Here is a 16,902-nt window from a genome sequence, read left to right as displayed (position 1 = left end):
ATTTTTTGTATTTTTAGAAGTGACGGGGTTTCACCGTGTTAACCAGGATGGTCTCGATCTCCTGACCTTGTGATCCACCTGCCTTGGCCTCCCAAAGTGCTGGGATTGTAGGTGTGATGAGCCACAGCACCTGGCCATTTACCACATTTTTAAATTCATCTATTCACCTATCTGTGGACACTTGAGTTACTTCCACCATTTGACTATTGAAAATACTGCTATAAACACTGGTGTACAAATATCTCTTCAAGACCCTGCTTTCACTTCTTTGGGGTATATACAGAGATGTGGGATGGCTGCATATAGTAATTCCATGTTTAACTTTTTGAGGAAACACCATAGTGTTTTCCACAGTGGTTGCACTGTTTTACATCCTGACAGTGCACAAGGGTTCCAGTTTCTCCACATATCACCAAGACTTGCTATTTTCTGGGTTTTTTTTTTTTTTTTTTTCCTGGCATGATCATAGTTCAGTGCAGCCTCAAACTTCCAGACTAAAGTGATCATCCTCTCTCAGCTTCCTGAGTATCTGAGACTATAGGCACATGCCACCATGCCTGCCTAATTTTTAAGAAATTTTTTGTAGAGAAGGGGCCTCACCATGTTTCCCAGGCTGGTCTCAAACTCCTGGCCTCAAGCAATCCTCCTCCTCCAGCCTCCCAATGTGTTGGGATTATGGGCATTAGCCACCACACCCAGCCTATTTTCTGGGTTTTTTTTTTGTTTGTTTTTTAATTGTATTTTAAGTTCAGGGGTACATGTGCAGATTTGTTATATAGGTAAATGTGTGTCATGGAGGTGTGTTGTATAGGTTATTTCATCACCTAGGTATTAAGCCTAGTACCCATTAGTTATTTTTCCTGATCCTCTCCATCCTCCTACCCTCCACCCTCCGATAGGCCTCAGTATGTTTTGTTCCCCTCTATGTGTCCATGCGTTCTCATTATGTAGCTCCCACTTATAAGTGAGAACATGTGATATTTGGTTTTCTGTTGATGTGTTAGTTTGCTAAGGATAATGGTCTCCAGCTTCATCCATGTTCCTGCAAAAGACATGATCTCATTCTTTTTTATGGCTGCGTAGTATTCCATGGTATATATGTACCACATTTTCTTTATCCAGTCTACCATTGATAGGCATTTAGTTTGACTCCATGTCTTTGCTATTGTGAACAGTGCTGCAGTGAACCTATGCACACATGTGTCTTTATGATAGAACAATTTGTATTCCTTTGGGCTTATATGCAGTATTGGAATTGCTGGGTCAAATGGTAGTTCTGTTTTTATGTCTTTGAGAAATTGCCACACTGCTTTCCACAATGGTTGAACTGATTTACACTCCCATCAACAGTATATAAGCATTCATTTTTCTCTGCAACCTCACCAGCATCTGTTCTTTTTTGACATTTTAATCATAGCCATTCTGACTGGTGCAAGATGGTATCTTGTGGTTTTAATTTGCATTTTTCTGATTAGTGATGTTGAGCCTTTTTCATATGATTGTTGGCCTTTGAAAAGTCAGGTCCTTTGCCCACTTTTTTATGGGGTCTTTTGGGGTTTTTTAAAAATAAATTTAAGTTCCTTATAGTTACTAGATCTTAGACCTTTATCAGATGCATAATTCGCAAAAATGTTCTCCAATTCTATAGGTTGTCTGCTCACTCTGTTGATAGTTTCCTTTGCTGTGCAGAAGCTCTTTAGCTTAATTGGATCTGATTTGTCAATTTTTGCTTTTGTTGCAATTACTTCCGGCTTTGTTGTGAAACCTATGCCTATTCCTGTGTCAAAAATGGTATTGCCTAGATTGTCTGCCAGGGTTTTTATAGTTTTGGGTTTCACATTTAAGTCTTCAATCTACCTTGAGTTGATTTTTGTATGTGGTGTAAGGAAGGGGTCCAGTTTCAATACTCTGCATATGGCTAGCCAGTTATTCCAGCACCATGTATTGAATAGGGAGCCCTTTTCTCCATTGCTTGTTTTTGTCAGCTTTGTCAAAGATCAGATGGTTGTAGGTATGCAGCCTTATTTCTGGGCTCGCTATTTTGTTCTGCTTGTCTATGTGTCTGGTTTTTTGGGGTTTTTTTTGGTTTTTGTTTGTTTGTTTGTTTTTTGAGATGGAGTCTTGCTAAGTTGCCCAGGCTGGAGTGCAGTGGCACGGTCTCGACTCACTGCAAGCTCCACCTCCCGGGTTCACACCATTCTCCTGCCTTGGCCTCCCAAGTAGCTGGGACTACAGGCACCTGACACCATGCCTGGCTAATTTTTTGTGTTTTTGTAGAGATGGGGTTTCACCATGTTAGCCATGATGGTCTCGATCACCTGACCTCATGATCCACCCACCGTGTCTGTTTTTGTACCATGCTGTTTTGGTTACTGTAGCCCTGTAATATAGTTTGAAGTCAGGTAGCATGATGCCTCCAGCTTTGTTCTTTTTGCTTAGGATTGCCTTGGCTATTCAGGCTCTTTTTTGGTTCCATATGAATTTTAAAACAATTTTTTTTCTAGTTCTGTGAAGAATAACAATGGTAGTTTAATAGGAATAGCACTGAATCTATAAATTGCTTTGGGCAGGATGGCCACTTTAACGATGTTGATTCTTCCTATCCATGAGTGTGGAATGTTTTACCATTTGTTCGTGTCATCTCTGATTTCTTTGAACAGTGTTTTATAGTTCTCCTTGTAGAGATCTTTCACCTCCTGGTTAGCTGTATTCCTAGGTATTTTGTGTGTGCTGTGGCATTTGTGAATGGGATTGCATTTCTGATTTGGCTCTTGGCTTGACTGTTGTTGGCATATAGTAATGTTAGTGATTTTTGCATGTAGATTTTGTATCCAGAGACTTTGCTGAAATTGTTTATCAGATTAAGGAGCTTTTAGACTGAGGCTGTGGGGTTTTCTAGCTATAGGATCATATTGTGTGCAAAGAGGGATAGTTTTACTTCTTGTCACCCTATTTGGATGCCTTTTATTTCTTTCTCTTGCCTGATTGCCCTGGCCAGGACTCCCAATACTGTGTTGAATATGAGTTGTGAGAGAGCACATCCTGGTCTCATACCAGTTTTCAAGGGGAATGCTTCCAGCTTTTGCCCATTCAGTGTGTTGTTGGCTATAGATGTATCATAGATGGCTCTTATTATTTTGAGGCATCTTCCTTGAATACCTAGTTTATTGAGAGATTTTAACATGAAGGGATATTGAATTTTAGCAAAAGCGTTTTTTGCATCCATTGAGATAAGGGGGCTTTGTCTTTAGTTTTGTTTATGTGATGAATCGCATTTATTGATTTGCATATGTTGAACCAACCTTGTACCCCAAAGATAAAGCCTACGTTTTATTTATTTATTTATTTTGAGACAGAGTCTCACTCTGTCACCTAGGCTGGAGTGGAGTGGTGCCATCTTGGCTCACTGCAACCTGCACCTCCTGGGTTCAAGCGATCCTTCTGCCTCAGCCTCCCAAGTAGCTGGGACTACAGGCACATGCCACCACGCCCGGCTGATTTTTGTGTTTTTAGTAGAGATAGGGTTTCATCATATTGACCAGGCTGGTCTTGAACTCCTGACCTCAGTTGATCTGCCCACCTCGGCCTCCCAAAGTGCTAGGATTACAGGCCTGAGCCACTGCGCCTGGCCGATAAACCCTACTTGACACTACTTGATTGTAGTGGAAAAGCTTTTTGATGTGCTGCTGGATTTGGTTTACCAGTATTTTGTTCAGGATTTTTGCATCAATATTCATCAAGGATACTGGGCTGTAGCTTTTTGCTGTTGTTGTGTGTCTGCCAGGTTTTGGTATCAGAATGATGCTGGCCTCATTTTTTTTTTTTTTTTCTTGAGGCAGAGTCTTGCGCTTCGCCAGGCTGGAGTGCAGTGGTGCCATCTTGGCTCACTGCAACCTCCACCTCCTGGGTTCAAGTGGTTCCCCTGCCTCAGACTCCTGAGTAGCTGGGACTACAGGTGTGTACCACCATGCCTGGCTAATTTTTTTTTTTTTTTTGTATTTTAGTAGAGACAGGGTTTCACCATGTTGGCCAGGATGGTCTCGATCTCCTGACCTCGTGATCTGCCTGCCTCGACCTTCCAAAGTGCTGGGATTACAGGTATAAGCCACCACGCCCAGCTGCTGGCCTCATGTTTTTGTGCATTTGGTACAATTCGGCTGTGAATCTGTCTGGTCCTGGGCTGGTGGTGGTGGTGGTGGTGGTGATGGTAGGCTGTTACTGACTCAAGTTCAGAGTTTATTATTGGTCTGCTTGGGGATTCCATTTCTTCCTGGTTCACTCTTGGGAGAGAGTGTTTGTGTCCATGAATTTATTTATTTCTTCTAGATTTTTTAGTTTATGTGCATAAAGGTGTTCGTAATATTCTCTTATGGTTATTTGTATTTCTGTGGGGGTCAAAGGGAATATCCCCTTTTTGATTTCTGACTGTATTTATTAGAATATTCTCTTTTTTCTTCTTTATTCGTCTAGCTAGTAGTCTATTTTATTTTTTTCAAAAAATCATCCTGGATTCATTGATCTTTTGAATGGTTTTTTGTGTTTCAATCTCCTTTAGTTCAATTCTGATTTTGGTTATTTCATGTCTTCTGCTAGTTTGGGGATTGGTTTGCTCTTGGTTCTCTAGTTCTTTTAGTTCTGATGTTAGGCTGTTAAATTGAGGTCTTTCTAACTTTTTGATTTGGGCATTTAGTGCTATAAATTTCCCTCTTAACACTGCCTTACCTGTGTCCCAGAGATTCTGGTATATTGCATCTTTATTTTAATTAGTTTCAAAGAACTTGTTGATTTCTGCCTTAATTTCATTATTTACCCAGAAGTTATTCAGGAGCAAGTTATTCCATTTCCATGTAATTTTATGGCTTTGAGTGAATTTCTTAGTCTTGATTTCTAATTTGATTGTGCTGTGGTCTGAGAGAGTATGATTTCAGTGATTTTGCTGAGGAGTGTTTTGTGTCCCAATTATGTGGTCAATTTTAGACTATATGCCATATGGCAATGAGACAGATGTATGTTCTGTTGCTTTTGAGTGGAGAGTTCTGTAGGATGTCTGTCAGGTCCATTTGATCTAGTGCCGGTGTAGGTCCTGAATATCTTTGTTAATTTTCTGTCTTGATGATACGTCTAATATTGTCAGTGTGGTGTTGAAGTCTCCCTCTATTATTGTGTAGGAGTCTAAGTCTCTGTGACGGCCTCTAAGAACTTGCTTTACGAATCTGGGTGCTCCTGTGTTGGGTGCATATATGCTTCAGGAGAGTTAAGTCTTCTTGTTGAACTCTTCAACATTATGTAATACCCTTCTTTGTCTTTTGTAATCTTTGTTGGTTTGAAATCTGTTTTGTCTGAAATCAGCATTGCAACCCCTACTGTTTTTCTGTTTTCCATTTGCTTGGTAGATTTTTCTCCATCCCTTTATTTTGAGCCTACTTGTGTCACTGCATGTGAGATGGGTCTCTCTGAAGACAGCATATGAATGGGTCATGGTTCTTTTTTTTTTTCTTTCTTTCTTTTTTTTTTTTTTAATTATACTTTAAGTTCTAGGGTACATGTGGATAACGTGCAGGTTTGTTACATATGTATACTTGTGCCATGTTGGCGTGCTGCACCCATCAACTCATCAGCACCCATCAACTCGCCATTTACATCAGGTATAACTCCCAATGCAATCCCTCCCCCCTCCCCGCTCCCCGTGATAGGCCCTGGTGTGTGATGTTCCCCTTCCAGAGTCCAAGTGATCTCATTGTTCAGTTCCCACCTATGAGTGAGAACATGCGGTGTTTGGTTTTCTGTTCTTGCAATAGTTTGCTGAGAATGGGTCATGGTTCTTTATCCAGCTTGCCACTCTATGCCTTTTAAATGGAAAATTTTGTCCATTTATATTCAGAGTTAGTATTGATATGTGTGGATTTGATCCGGTTATGATGTTAGCTGGTTATTTTACAGACTTGTTTATGTAATTGTTTTATATTGTCACTGGTCTGTGTACTTGTGTGTTTTTGTGGTGGCTGGTAATGGTCTTTTCTTTCCATATTTAGTGCTTCCTTCAGGAGCTCTTATAAGGCAGGTCTGGTGGTAACAAATTCCCTCAACATTTGGTTGTCTGAAAAGGATCTTATTTCTCCTTCGCTTATGAAGCTTAGTTTGGTTGGAGATGAAATTATTTGTTGGAATTTCTTTTCTTTAAGAGTGTTGACTATTGGCCCCCAGTCTCTTCTTATGTGTAGGGTTTCTGCTGAGAGGTGCACTTTTAGTCTCATGGGCTTCCCTTTGTAGGTGACCTGATCCTTCTTTCTAAATGCCTTTAATACTTTTTTCTTTCATTTTGACCTTGAAGAATCTGATGAATATGTGTCTTAGAGATGATCTTCTTGTGAAGTATTTTACTAGGATTCTCTGCATTTCCTGAATTTGAATGTTGGCCTTTCTAGCTAGGTTGGGGAAGTCTTCATGGATGATATCCTGAAATATGTTTTCTAAGTTGGTTCCGTTTTCCCCGTCTGTTTCAAGGACACCAGTGAGTTGTAGACTTGGTATCTTTACATAATCCCATATTCCTCAGAGGTTTTGTTCATTCATTTTCATTCTTTTTTCTCTGTTCTTGTCTGACTGTCATATTTCAGAAGGCCAGTCTTCAAGCTCTGAGATTCTTTCCTGAACTTGGTCTATTCTGCTGTTAATACTTGCAATTGCATTCTGAAATTCCTGTAGAGTGTTTTTCAGCTCTATCAGGTCAGTTACATGCTTTTCTATACTAGCTATTTTGTTTGTCAGCTCCTGCATTGTTTTATTATGATTTTTAGCTTCCTTGGATTAACTTTCAGCATACTCCTGTAGCTCAATGATCATCATTCCTATCCATATTCTGAATTCTATTTCTGTCATTTGAGCCCTTTCAGCCCAGTTCAGAACCCTTGCTGGAGAGGTGATGCAATCATTTGGAGGAAGGAAGGCTTTTTGAGTTGCCAGGGTCTTTGTGCTGGTTCTTTCTCGTCTTTGTGGGCTTGTCACTCTTCAATCTTTGAGGTTGCTGTCCTTTGGATGAGTTTTGGTTTTTTTTTCCTTTTATCCTATTTGATGACCTTGAGTGTTTGATTGTGGTGTAAGGTGGATTCAGCCAGCTGGATTCATTTCTGGAACATTTTAGGGGTCAGTGCTCAACTCCTAACTCCTGGACTGTGCACTCTAACACAACTTGGAGACTTGTATTGGGCCCCAACTTTGTTCTCTGGCTCCTCAAGGTTAGGAATCCACTGTACTGGGTAGGCTGAGATGCTCCCAGACTGCTGACTATTTCACTTTGGCTGGGTGGTGTAAGCCAAAGTATTTCATAGTGCAGTGACAGCTGGATCTATCCCCTTTCACATGTGCCAGCAGCAGTGGGTATAGCAGCTGTGGCAGAGTCACCTGTGGCAGAGTGCTAGCAGGTGCTGGTGCCGGGGTACCTGCCTCCCTGCACGTGTTGACCAAGGTGGCAGAGGCAGCACAGCTGGGCAGAGCTGGGGCCCCTGCTGGCAACTTTTGCACAGTCACAGTAGAGGTGGTGATGGCGCAGGGTTGGGACACTGAAGGTCTGGATGCTTTCTCTGTGTCCTGCAAGCAGAAGTGGTCACTCAGGATAGGGGAGGATCTGCTATTCTCTGCACAGTGTTAGGGCAAGGATGGGGCACTGGCAGGGGCAGGGCTGGCTGGCTCTGTGCCCACCAAGGCTCTGTCTGCAGTGGTGGTGGGAGCAGGGGGCAGGCTGCACTCCTACATACTAGCCCACTTTTTAATGGAAAAAGGAAAGCAAAACCTGCCAGTGCAGACACAAGCCAGTAAAGCATTGTGGAGAGTTGCCATGGGTCCTGGGGAACCTGCAGTATGGGGAGGGGGCATGCGGGCTGGTGCGTGGCATAGGGTCGCTGCAGTGGAGCTCTCCCCACCGTCAAGCATGGTCTGTGTAGAAACTATGATGTGGGGAGGGGGCGGAGCAAGATGGCCAAATAGGAACAGCTCCAGTCTCCAACTCCCAGCGCGAGCGACACAGAAGACCGGTGATTTCTGCATTTTTTTCAACTGAGTGCACAGGTTCATCTCGCAGGAGTGCCTGACGATCGGTGCTGGTCAGCTGCTGCAGCCCGACCAGCGAGAGCTGGCTGGGGCCAGAGCATGCAGCCTCACCTGGGAAGCGCCAAGGGGGAAGGAATCCTTTTTCTAGCCAGGGAACTGAGACACACAACACCTGGAAAATGGGTAACTCCACCCCAATATTGCGCTTTAAGCAAACAGCACACCAGGAGATCATATCCCACACCTGGCCGGGAGAGTCCCACGCCCGCGGAGCCTCCTCATTGCTAGCACAGCAGTCCTGTGATCTTCCGGCAAGGCAGCTTAGCTGAGGAGGGCTACAGAGGGGAGGAAGCCCGCCATTGCTGAGGCTTAAGTAGGTGGCTCTGGGCTGCTGGGAAGCTCAACTGGTGGACTCCACCTTGCTCAGAGAGCCTGCCTGTCTCTGTGGAGCTCCACCTCTGGGACAGGGCACACACAACAACAACAGCAAAAAGCAGCAGAAACCTCTGCAGGCGCCATGACTCTGTCTGACAGCTTTAGAAAGAGAGCAGTGGATCTCCTAACTTGGGAGGTTGAGATCTGAGAAGGGACAGACTGCCTGCTCAAGTGGGTCCCTGACCCCTGGAGTAGCCTAACTGGAGAGCCTTCCCCACTAGAGAGCAGTCTGGCACTTACACCTCACAGGGGTGGAGTGCACCCCTGAGAGGAAGCTTCCAGCAAAGAGTCGAGACAGGTACTCGCTGTTCCAGAATGTTCTTCCTACTGCGGCCTCTGCTGCTGATACCCAGGCAAACAGGGTCTGGAGTGGACCTCAAGCAAATCTCCAGCAGACCTACAGCTGAGGAGTCCTGACTGTTAGAAGGAAAACTATCAAACAGGAAGGGCCACCTGCACACCAACCCATCAGTACATCACCATCATCAAAGACCAGAGGCAGCTAAAGCCACAAAGATGGGGAAAAAGCAGGGCAAAAAAACTGGAAATTCAAAAAAATAAGAGCACATCTCCCCGGCAAAGGAGGCGCGGCTGTCCTTAACAATGGATCAAAGCTGGACAGGAGAATGACTTTGACAGAGATGAGAGAAAGGCTGATCCATCAAATTTCTCAGAGCTAAAGGAGGAATTCACATTACCCAAGCAAAGAAACTAAAATCTTAAAAAAAAGTGGAAAGAATTATAATTTAACAGGTAATTCATTGCAGAGAGATTCATGACAGGCTGAAAGGATGAAAAGCAAGCCAATCAAACGACCATTTTTCTTTATTAAACATTAGTCAAACTGGAAGAAAAGGTATCAGTTGAGGTCAATGGACAAAGTGAAGCGAAGAGAAATAAAAGAAAAAAAGAAAAAAGAAATGGGCAAAGCCTGCAGAAGTATGGGATTCTCTAAAAAGAACCAAATCTCCCGTCTATGATTAGGGTGCCTAAGTAGAGGGGAAAATGGACTGAGTTTGGAAACACTCTTCGGGATATCATCAGGAGAACTACAACCAGTGAGGCAATTAACATTCAAATCAGGAAATACAAGAGGCATGCAAAGATACTCCTCGAGGAAAACCGCTCAAGACACATAATTGCCAGATTCAAGACCAGTGAAGGAAAAAATCAAGGGCAAGCCAGAGAAAGGGTTCAAGGTTACCCTGAGGAAACCCATCAGACTCCACAAGCAGATCTCCTGGCAGAAGCTCCAATGAGAAGAGGTGAGACCATCTTCAGCAGACAAGAAAAATTTTAAACTGATTTCATGTCAATGAACTAAAGTTTCCATGGTGAAGGAGAAATAATCCATACAAGATAAGCCAGAGTACTTGATTTTTTGTCTACTAAGGCTACTTACCAGGGAGACCCTGAGCCTCAACATAGGAAAAGACAAACCAATTTTAAGCCATTGTTAAAAACATGCCAAAATATAAGGAACCATCGAGGCACTGGGAAGAAACTGCATCAAACTAACAGAGCAAAATAACCAGTTAATATCCATAGTGGCAGTCAAATTCACATAACAATCTGCGCTTACCAAAGTAAACTGGACTAAATGCTCAATGAAAAAGACTGAACAAACTGGATAAAAAGGAGTCGGACCATCAGTCTGCCAGGAGACCCATCATGCAGAACACACATGAACAAAATGAAAGGGATGGAGAATTTTATACCGAAACAATGGAGCAAAAAAAGGAGATTTTTGATGTCTAAATCTCTGATAGACAGGATGAAGGGCAACAGAATCAAAAGGGACAAAGAAAGGCCATTTCCCCATGGTAAAGGGATCTTGTTCTACAGGAAAACCCTTCATCCTAAAAACACCATATTTTTAATGGAGCACTGATTTGTCATAATGATGTAGAGACTTACAAAGGAGACTTAGACTCCGCCACACCGTGTATGGGCTAACCTCCCACTGTCAAACATTTGGGCCAGTCGACAGAGACAGAAGATTAAGCAAGATGTAGAATTTAGAATATGCAACCAAGCTTGAATTCATGGGCATCCATGGAGCCTCTCACCCCGTCAGCAGAATATACATTCTTCTCAGCACCACATCATTACTTACTCCACAAAATTGACCATATAATTGGAAGTAAAGCACTCCTCAACAAATGTACAAGAACTAGAAATTATAACAAACTGTCTCTCAGACCACAGTGCAGAGGAAATTCAAACTAGAACTCAGGACTAAGAAACTCGAAATCCAAGACCAACAACTACATGGAAACTGAACAACATATGAATGACTACTGGGTACATAACGAAATGAGGCAGAAATAAAGATGTTCTTTGAAACCAATAGGAACAAAAGATACAACATACCTTGGGACATCCTGCAGGACACACATTTAAGAGCAGTGTGTAGAGGAAATTTATGGCACTAAATGCCTTGGGAAGCAGGAAGATCAAAAAGAAATTGACACTCTAACATGTAATTAAAAAGAACTAGAGAAACAGAGCAAACTACATTCCAAAGCTAGCAGAGAGGCAAGAAATAACTAAGATCAGAGCAGAACTGAAGGAGATAGAGACACAAAAACCCTCAAAATCAACAGATCCAGGAGTTGGTTTTGAAAAAGATCAACAAAATTGACAGACCACTAGCAAGACTAATAAAGAAGAAAGAGAAGAATCAAATCGACACAATTAAAATGATAAAGGGATATCACCACCGACCCACAGAAATACAAACTACCATCAGAATGCTATAAACACCTCTACACAAATAAACTGGAAAACCTAGAAGAATGGATAATTTCTGGACACTTACACTCTTCCAAGACTAAACCAGGAAGAAGTTGAATCCTGAATATAGACCAATAGTAGGCTCCTGAAATTGAGGCACAATAATTAAATAGTCTACCAACCAAAAAGTCCAGGACCCAGATGGATTCACAGCTGAATTCTACAGGAGTATAAAGAGTTAGTACCATTCCTTTGAAACTATTCCCGATGGCGGAAGAATCCTCCCTAACTCTGTTTACAGAGGCCAACATCATCCCTGAACCAAAGCCTGGCAGAGACACAACAAAAAAAGAAATTTTAGACCAATATCCCTGATGAAAGACATCGATGCAAAATCCTCAATAAAATACTGGCAAACCGGATTCAACAACACATCAAAAGCTTATCCACCGGCGATAAGTGGGCTTCTTCATCCTGGGATGCAAGGCTGGTTCAACATTCGCAAATCAATAAACATAATCCAGCATATAAAACAGAACCAAAGAATAAGAACCACATGATTATCTCAATAGATGCAGAAAAGGCTTTTGACAAAATTCAACAGCCCTTCATGCTAAGCAGCTCAATAAATTCGGTATTGATGGAACGTACCTCGAAATAATAAGAGCTATTTATGACAAACCCACAGCCAATATCATACTGAATGGGCAAAACTGGAAAAAATTCCTTTGAAAACTGGCACAAGACAGGGATGCCCCTCTCTCACCACTCCTATTCCAGCATAGTGTTGGAAGTTCTGGCTAGGGCAGTGGAAGGCAGAGAAAAGAAATCAAGGGAATTCAGTTAGGAAAAGAAAGAAGTCAAATTGTGTCCCTGTTTGCAGATGACATGGTTATATTTAGAAAACCCCATTTGTCTCCTTAAAATCTCCTTAAGCAATGCTTTCTTTCAACAAAGTCTCAGGATACAAAATTAATGTGCAAAAATCACAAGCATTCTTATACACCAATAACAAAGACAAACACAGAGCCAAATCATGAATGAACTTCCATTCTGAGGTAGCTTCAAAGAGAATAAAATACCTGATCCAACTGACAAAGGGATGTAAAGGACCTGTTCAAGGAGGAGACACACAAAACTCCTGCTCAGTGAAATAAAAGAGACACAAACAAATGGAAGAACATACCATGCTCATGGATAGGAAGAATCCAATATCGTGAAAATGGCCATACTGCCCAAAGGTAATTTATACATTCAATGCCATCATCAAGCTACCAATGAGTTTCTTCACAGAATTGGAAAAACTGCTTTAAAGTTCATATGGAACCAAAAGAGCCTGCATCTCAGGAACCAATCCTAAGTCAAAGAACAAGCTGGAGGCATCCCACGCTACCTGACTTCCAAACTATACTACAAGGCTACAGTAACCAAAGCAGCATGGTACTGGTACCCAAAACAGAGATATAGGTAATGGAACAGAACAGAGTCCTCAGAAATAATACCACACATCTACAGCCATCTGATCTTTGACAAGCCACAGAAAAAGAAAAACAAGAAATGGGGGAAAAGGATTCCCTATTTAATAAATGGTGCTGGGAAAATTGGCTAGCCATAAAGTAGAAAGCTGAAACTGGATCCTTTCCCTACTCCTTATACGAAATTAATTCAAGATGGATTAGAGACTTAAATGTTAGACCTAATACCCTGCTTAAAAATCCTAGGAAAACCTAGATAGTACCATTCAGGACATAGGCATGGTAAAAGAACTTCATGTCTAAAACACCAAAAGCAACGGCAGCAAAAGCTAAAATTGACAAATGGGATCTAATTAAACTGAAGAGCTTCTTAGTTTAAAGATGGTATAAAAACTACCATCAGAGTGAACAGGCAACCTACAGAATGGGAGAAAATGTTTGCAATCTACTCATCTGACAAAGGGCTAATATCCAGAACCTACAGAGAACTCAAACAAATTTACAAAGAAAAAAACAAACAACCCCATCAAAAAGTGGGCAAAGGATATGAACAGACATTTTCTCAAAGAAGACATTCATACAGCCAGACATATGAAAAAATGCTCATCATCACTGGCCATCAGAGAAATGCAAATCAAAACCACAATGAGATACCATCTCACACCAGAATGGCTGATCATTAAAGTCAGGAAACAACAGGTGCTGGAGATAGACATTACACTGTTGGTGGGATTGTAAAACTAGTTCAACCATTATGGAAAACAGTATGCTTGATTCCTCAAGGATCTAGAACTAGATGTGCCATATGACCCAGCCATCCCATTACTGGGGATATACCCCAAGGATTATAAATTATACTGCTATAAAGACACATGCACACACGTATGTTTTATTGCAGCACTATTCTAATAGCAAAGAGACTTGGGAGATCAACCCAAATGTCCATCAGTGACAGATTGGATTAAGAAAATGTGGCTTTACATATACTGGCATGGATACTATGCAATACATAAAAAGAGTTGAGTTCGTCACTTTGTAGGGACATGGATGCGCTGGAAACCATCATTCTTAGCAAACTATCACAGAACAGAAAACCAAACATGTTCTCTCACTCCTTAGGTGGGAACTGAACAATGAATCACTTGGACTCAGGAAGGGAACATCACACACCAGGGCCTATCATGGGAGGAGGGAGGGATTGCATTGGGAGTTATACCTGATGTAAATGACTTGAGTTGATGGGTGCAGCACAGCAACATGGCACAAGAAACCACATATGTAACAAACCTGCCGTTATGCACATGTACCCTACAACTTAAAGTATAATAATAATAAATAAATTTTAAAAAAAAAAAAAAAAAAAAAAGAGAGGCTAGTTCAATCCAAATATCAGTAAAAAAAAAAAAAAAAGAAACTATGATGTGGGGCCCGCAGGTCACCTGAGGCTGCCCTGCAAGCAGGTATGGCCAGACTTGGGCCCCAGGAGAGGCCAGACGATCAAGGAGTGCTCAGGATAGACCAGCCCCATCTGATGAGCAAGACCGCCCTGTAGAGTTCAAGACCAACAGTTCCCCTAGGTCTGAAGTCTCCCATGGGAGCAAGTCAAGCCTAAGGGGATGGCCATCCCTGGCTGTGCACCACTGCAGACACTCCCACACCAACACCCCTGGGCTCCACATCAGCTGGTTTGCTACCCCTACCACTTCTTTAAGCAGCTCTCCCTGCCAACTCAAGTATCTGTGGTAGTTGAGGGTTCTCTTTCTGTCAGGGTTCCAGAGGCCATTGGTAAGAGCAAATTGCTCCTTAATAGTTCACTCACCTTTCCTCCAGAGCCATTGAGGGCCAGGCTGGTTTCTGGGGGTTTTTTTGATAGTAGCCACCCTAATGGGTGTAAAGTGATATTTCTTTATGTTTTTTATTTGTGTTTCCCTAATTATCTTCCTTGGAGAAATGTCTATTCAAGTCCTTCACCCATTTTTTTTAAAAGAGGTTATTTGTTTTATTGTTGAGTTACAGGAGTTGTTTATATATTCTGAGTATTAACCCCTTATCAGTTATATGATTTATAAATATTTTTGCCAGTCACTTGGTTACCTTTTCACTCTGTTGATTTTGTCCTTTGAGACACAGAAGTTTTTAAAATTTTGATGTAGTCCACCTTGTTTTTTGTTGTTGCCTGTGCTTTTGGTGTCATTTTCAAGAAATCATTGCCTAATGTCATGAAGCTTTCACCTGTCTTTTTTTTAAGTGTTTTATAATTCTAGCCTTTACATTTAGGTCTTTGATCCATTTTGAGTTAATTTTTGTATATTGTGTAAGATAAGTGTCTGACTTCATTCTTTTTGCATGTGGATATCCAATTTCCCAGTTCCATTTATCGAAGCTGTCTCTTCCCCACTGAATGGCCTTGGCATCCTTGTCAAAAGGGTGGTACTTTGGCCCCTTGACCGTATATGTGAGGCTTTATTTCTGGCCTATTTTTTTCCATTGTTTTATAAATATGTCTTTATGCTAATTCAACGTTGTTTTGATTGCTGTAGCTTTGTGATGTTTTGAAATCAGGAAGTGTGAGACCGCAATTTTGTTCCTCTTTTTCAAGATGCTTTTGGCTATTCCAGGTCACTTGTAATTCCATATTAGGATGGACTTTTTTTTTTCTTCAAAAAATACCGTTGGAATTGTGTTAGGGATTGCATTGAATCTGTAGATCACTTTGGGTAGCATTTACATCTTTAATAACAATATTAAACCTTCTAATTCATGAATATAAGATGTATTTCCATTTATTGCTATCTTTTATTTCTTTAAGCAACATGTATAAAACTCTTTTGTCTCCTTAAATATGTCCTAAGTATTTCATTCTTTTTGATGCTCTTGTAAATGGAATTGTTGTCTTAATTTCATTTTCAGATTATTCATTTTTAGCATATAGAAATGTATTTTATTTTTTGTGTTGATTTTGTGTCCTGCAACTTTACTGAATTTATTTATTAGTTCTAACAGGTTTTTTGGGGGGATTCTTTAGAGTTTTCTACATATAAGATTGTATCATCTGAAAACAGAGCATTTTATTCTTCCTTTTTAATTTGAATGTCTTTTATTTCTTTTTCTTGCCTAATGTTACTGGCTAGGACTTCCAGTACTATGTTGAATAAAAATGTCAAAAACGAGCATTTTTATCTTGTTTCTGATCTTAGATGAAAAGCTTTCAGTCTTCTACCATTATGTTTGATGTTAGCTGTGGGCTTTCAGCTGATATTTCAAACTATAGTTTGTTACATAGTTGCTATACTTTTACTTCTAGGAAATGATGGTAAAGCTGCTAAAAATGTCTTGTTTTTTCCATGAGAAACATTTGAATAGCTAAAATAGCACCCACAAAAAAATGTCAAAGAATATAAAAAGACAGTTCATAAAGGAGTTTATATAACTAGTAAACAAATGTGAGAAACACAGGTTATCTAAGACTATTAAAGCAAGCCAGACATGGTGGCTCACACCCGTAATCCCAGCACTTTGGGAGGCTGAGGCAGGTGGATCACTTGAGGCCAGGAGTTCGAGACCAGCCTGGCTAACGTGGTGAAACCCCATCTCTACTAAAAGTACAAACATCAGCCAAGCATGGTGGTGCATGCTCCCCTTCCTGTAATCCCAGCTGCTTGGGAGGCTGAGACACAAGAATTGCTTGGACCCTGGAGGCAGAGGTTACAATGAGCTGAGATCGCGCCACTGCACTCCAGTCTGGTTGACAGAGCAAGTGTCTGTCTCAAAGAAAAAAATAAATAAGACCATTAAAGCAATAAGAAATCGCCATTTTCCTTCTTTCTTTCTTTCTTTTTTCCTTTCTTTCTTTCTTTCTTTCTTTCTTTCTTTCTTTCTTTCTTTTTTCCTTTCTTTCTTTCTTTCTTTCTTTCTTTCTTTCTTTCTTTCTTTCTTTCATCTTTCTTTCTTTTTTTTTTTTTTTTGAGACAGAGTCTTGTACTGTCGCCTGGGCTGGAGTGCAATGGCCTGTTCTTGGCTCACTGCAACCTCTGCCTCCTGGGTTCACATGATTCTCCTGCCTCAGCTTCCCAAGTAGCTGGGATTACAGGCACACACCACCATACCCAGATAATTTTTTGTATTTTTAGTAGAGATGGGGATTCACTATATTGGCCAGATTGGTCTCAAACTCCTGACCTTGTGATCCACCCACCTCAGCCTCCCAGAG

The 16,902-nt window shown here is 41.2% G+C and overlaps 1 protein-coding gene across 12 annotated transcripts in view; it reads left to right on the top strand.

Annotated features, from left to right (window-relative positions):
* Window positions 1–16,902, top strand: part of DOCK3 (dedicator of cytokinesis 3) — a 669,732-nt gene that overhangs the window by 523,112 nt on the left and 129,718 nt on the right. The gene's annotated exons all lie outside the window — the stretch shown is intronic.

Source organism: Papio anubis, chromosome 2 (assembly GCF_008728515.1).
Source record: "Papio anubis isolate 15944 chromosome 2, Panubis1.0, whole genome shotgun sequence".
In the NCBI taxonomy this organism is placed as follows: Eukaryota; Metazoa; Chordata; class Mammalia; order Primates; family Cercopithecidae; genus Papio; species Papio anubis.
Note: the sequence above shows the minus strand (reverse complement) of the source record. Positions and strands in the feature narration are given on the sequence as shown.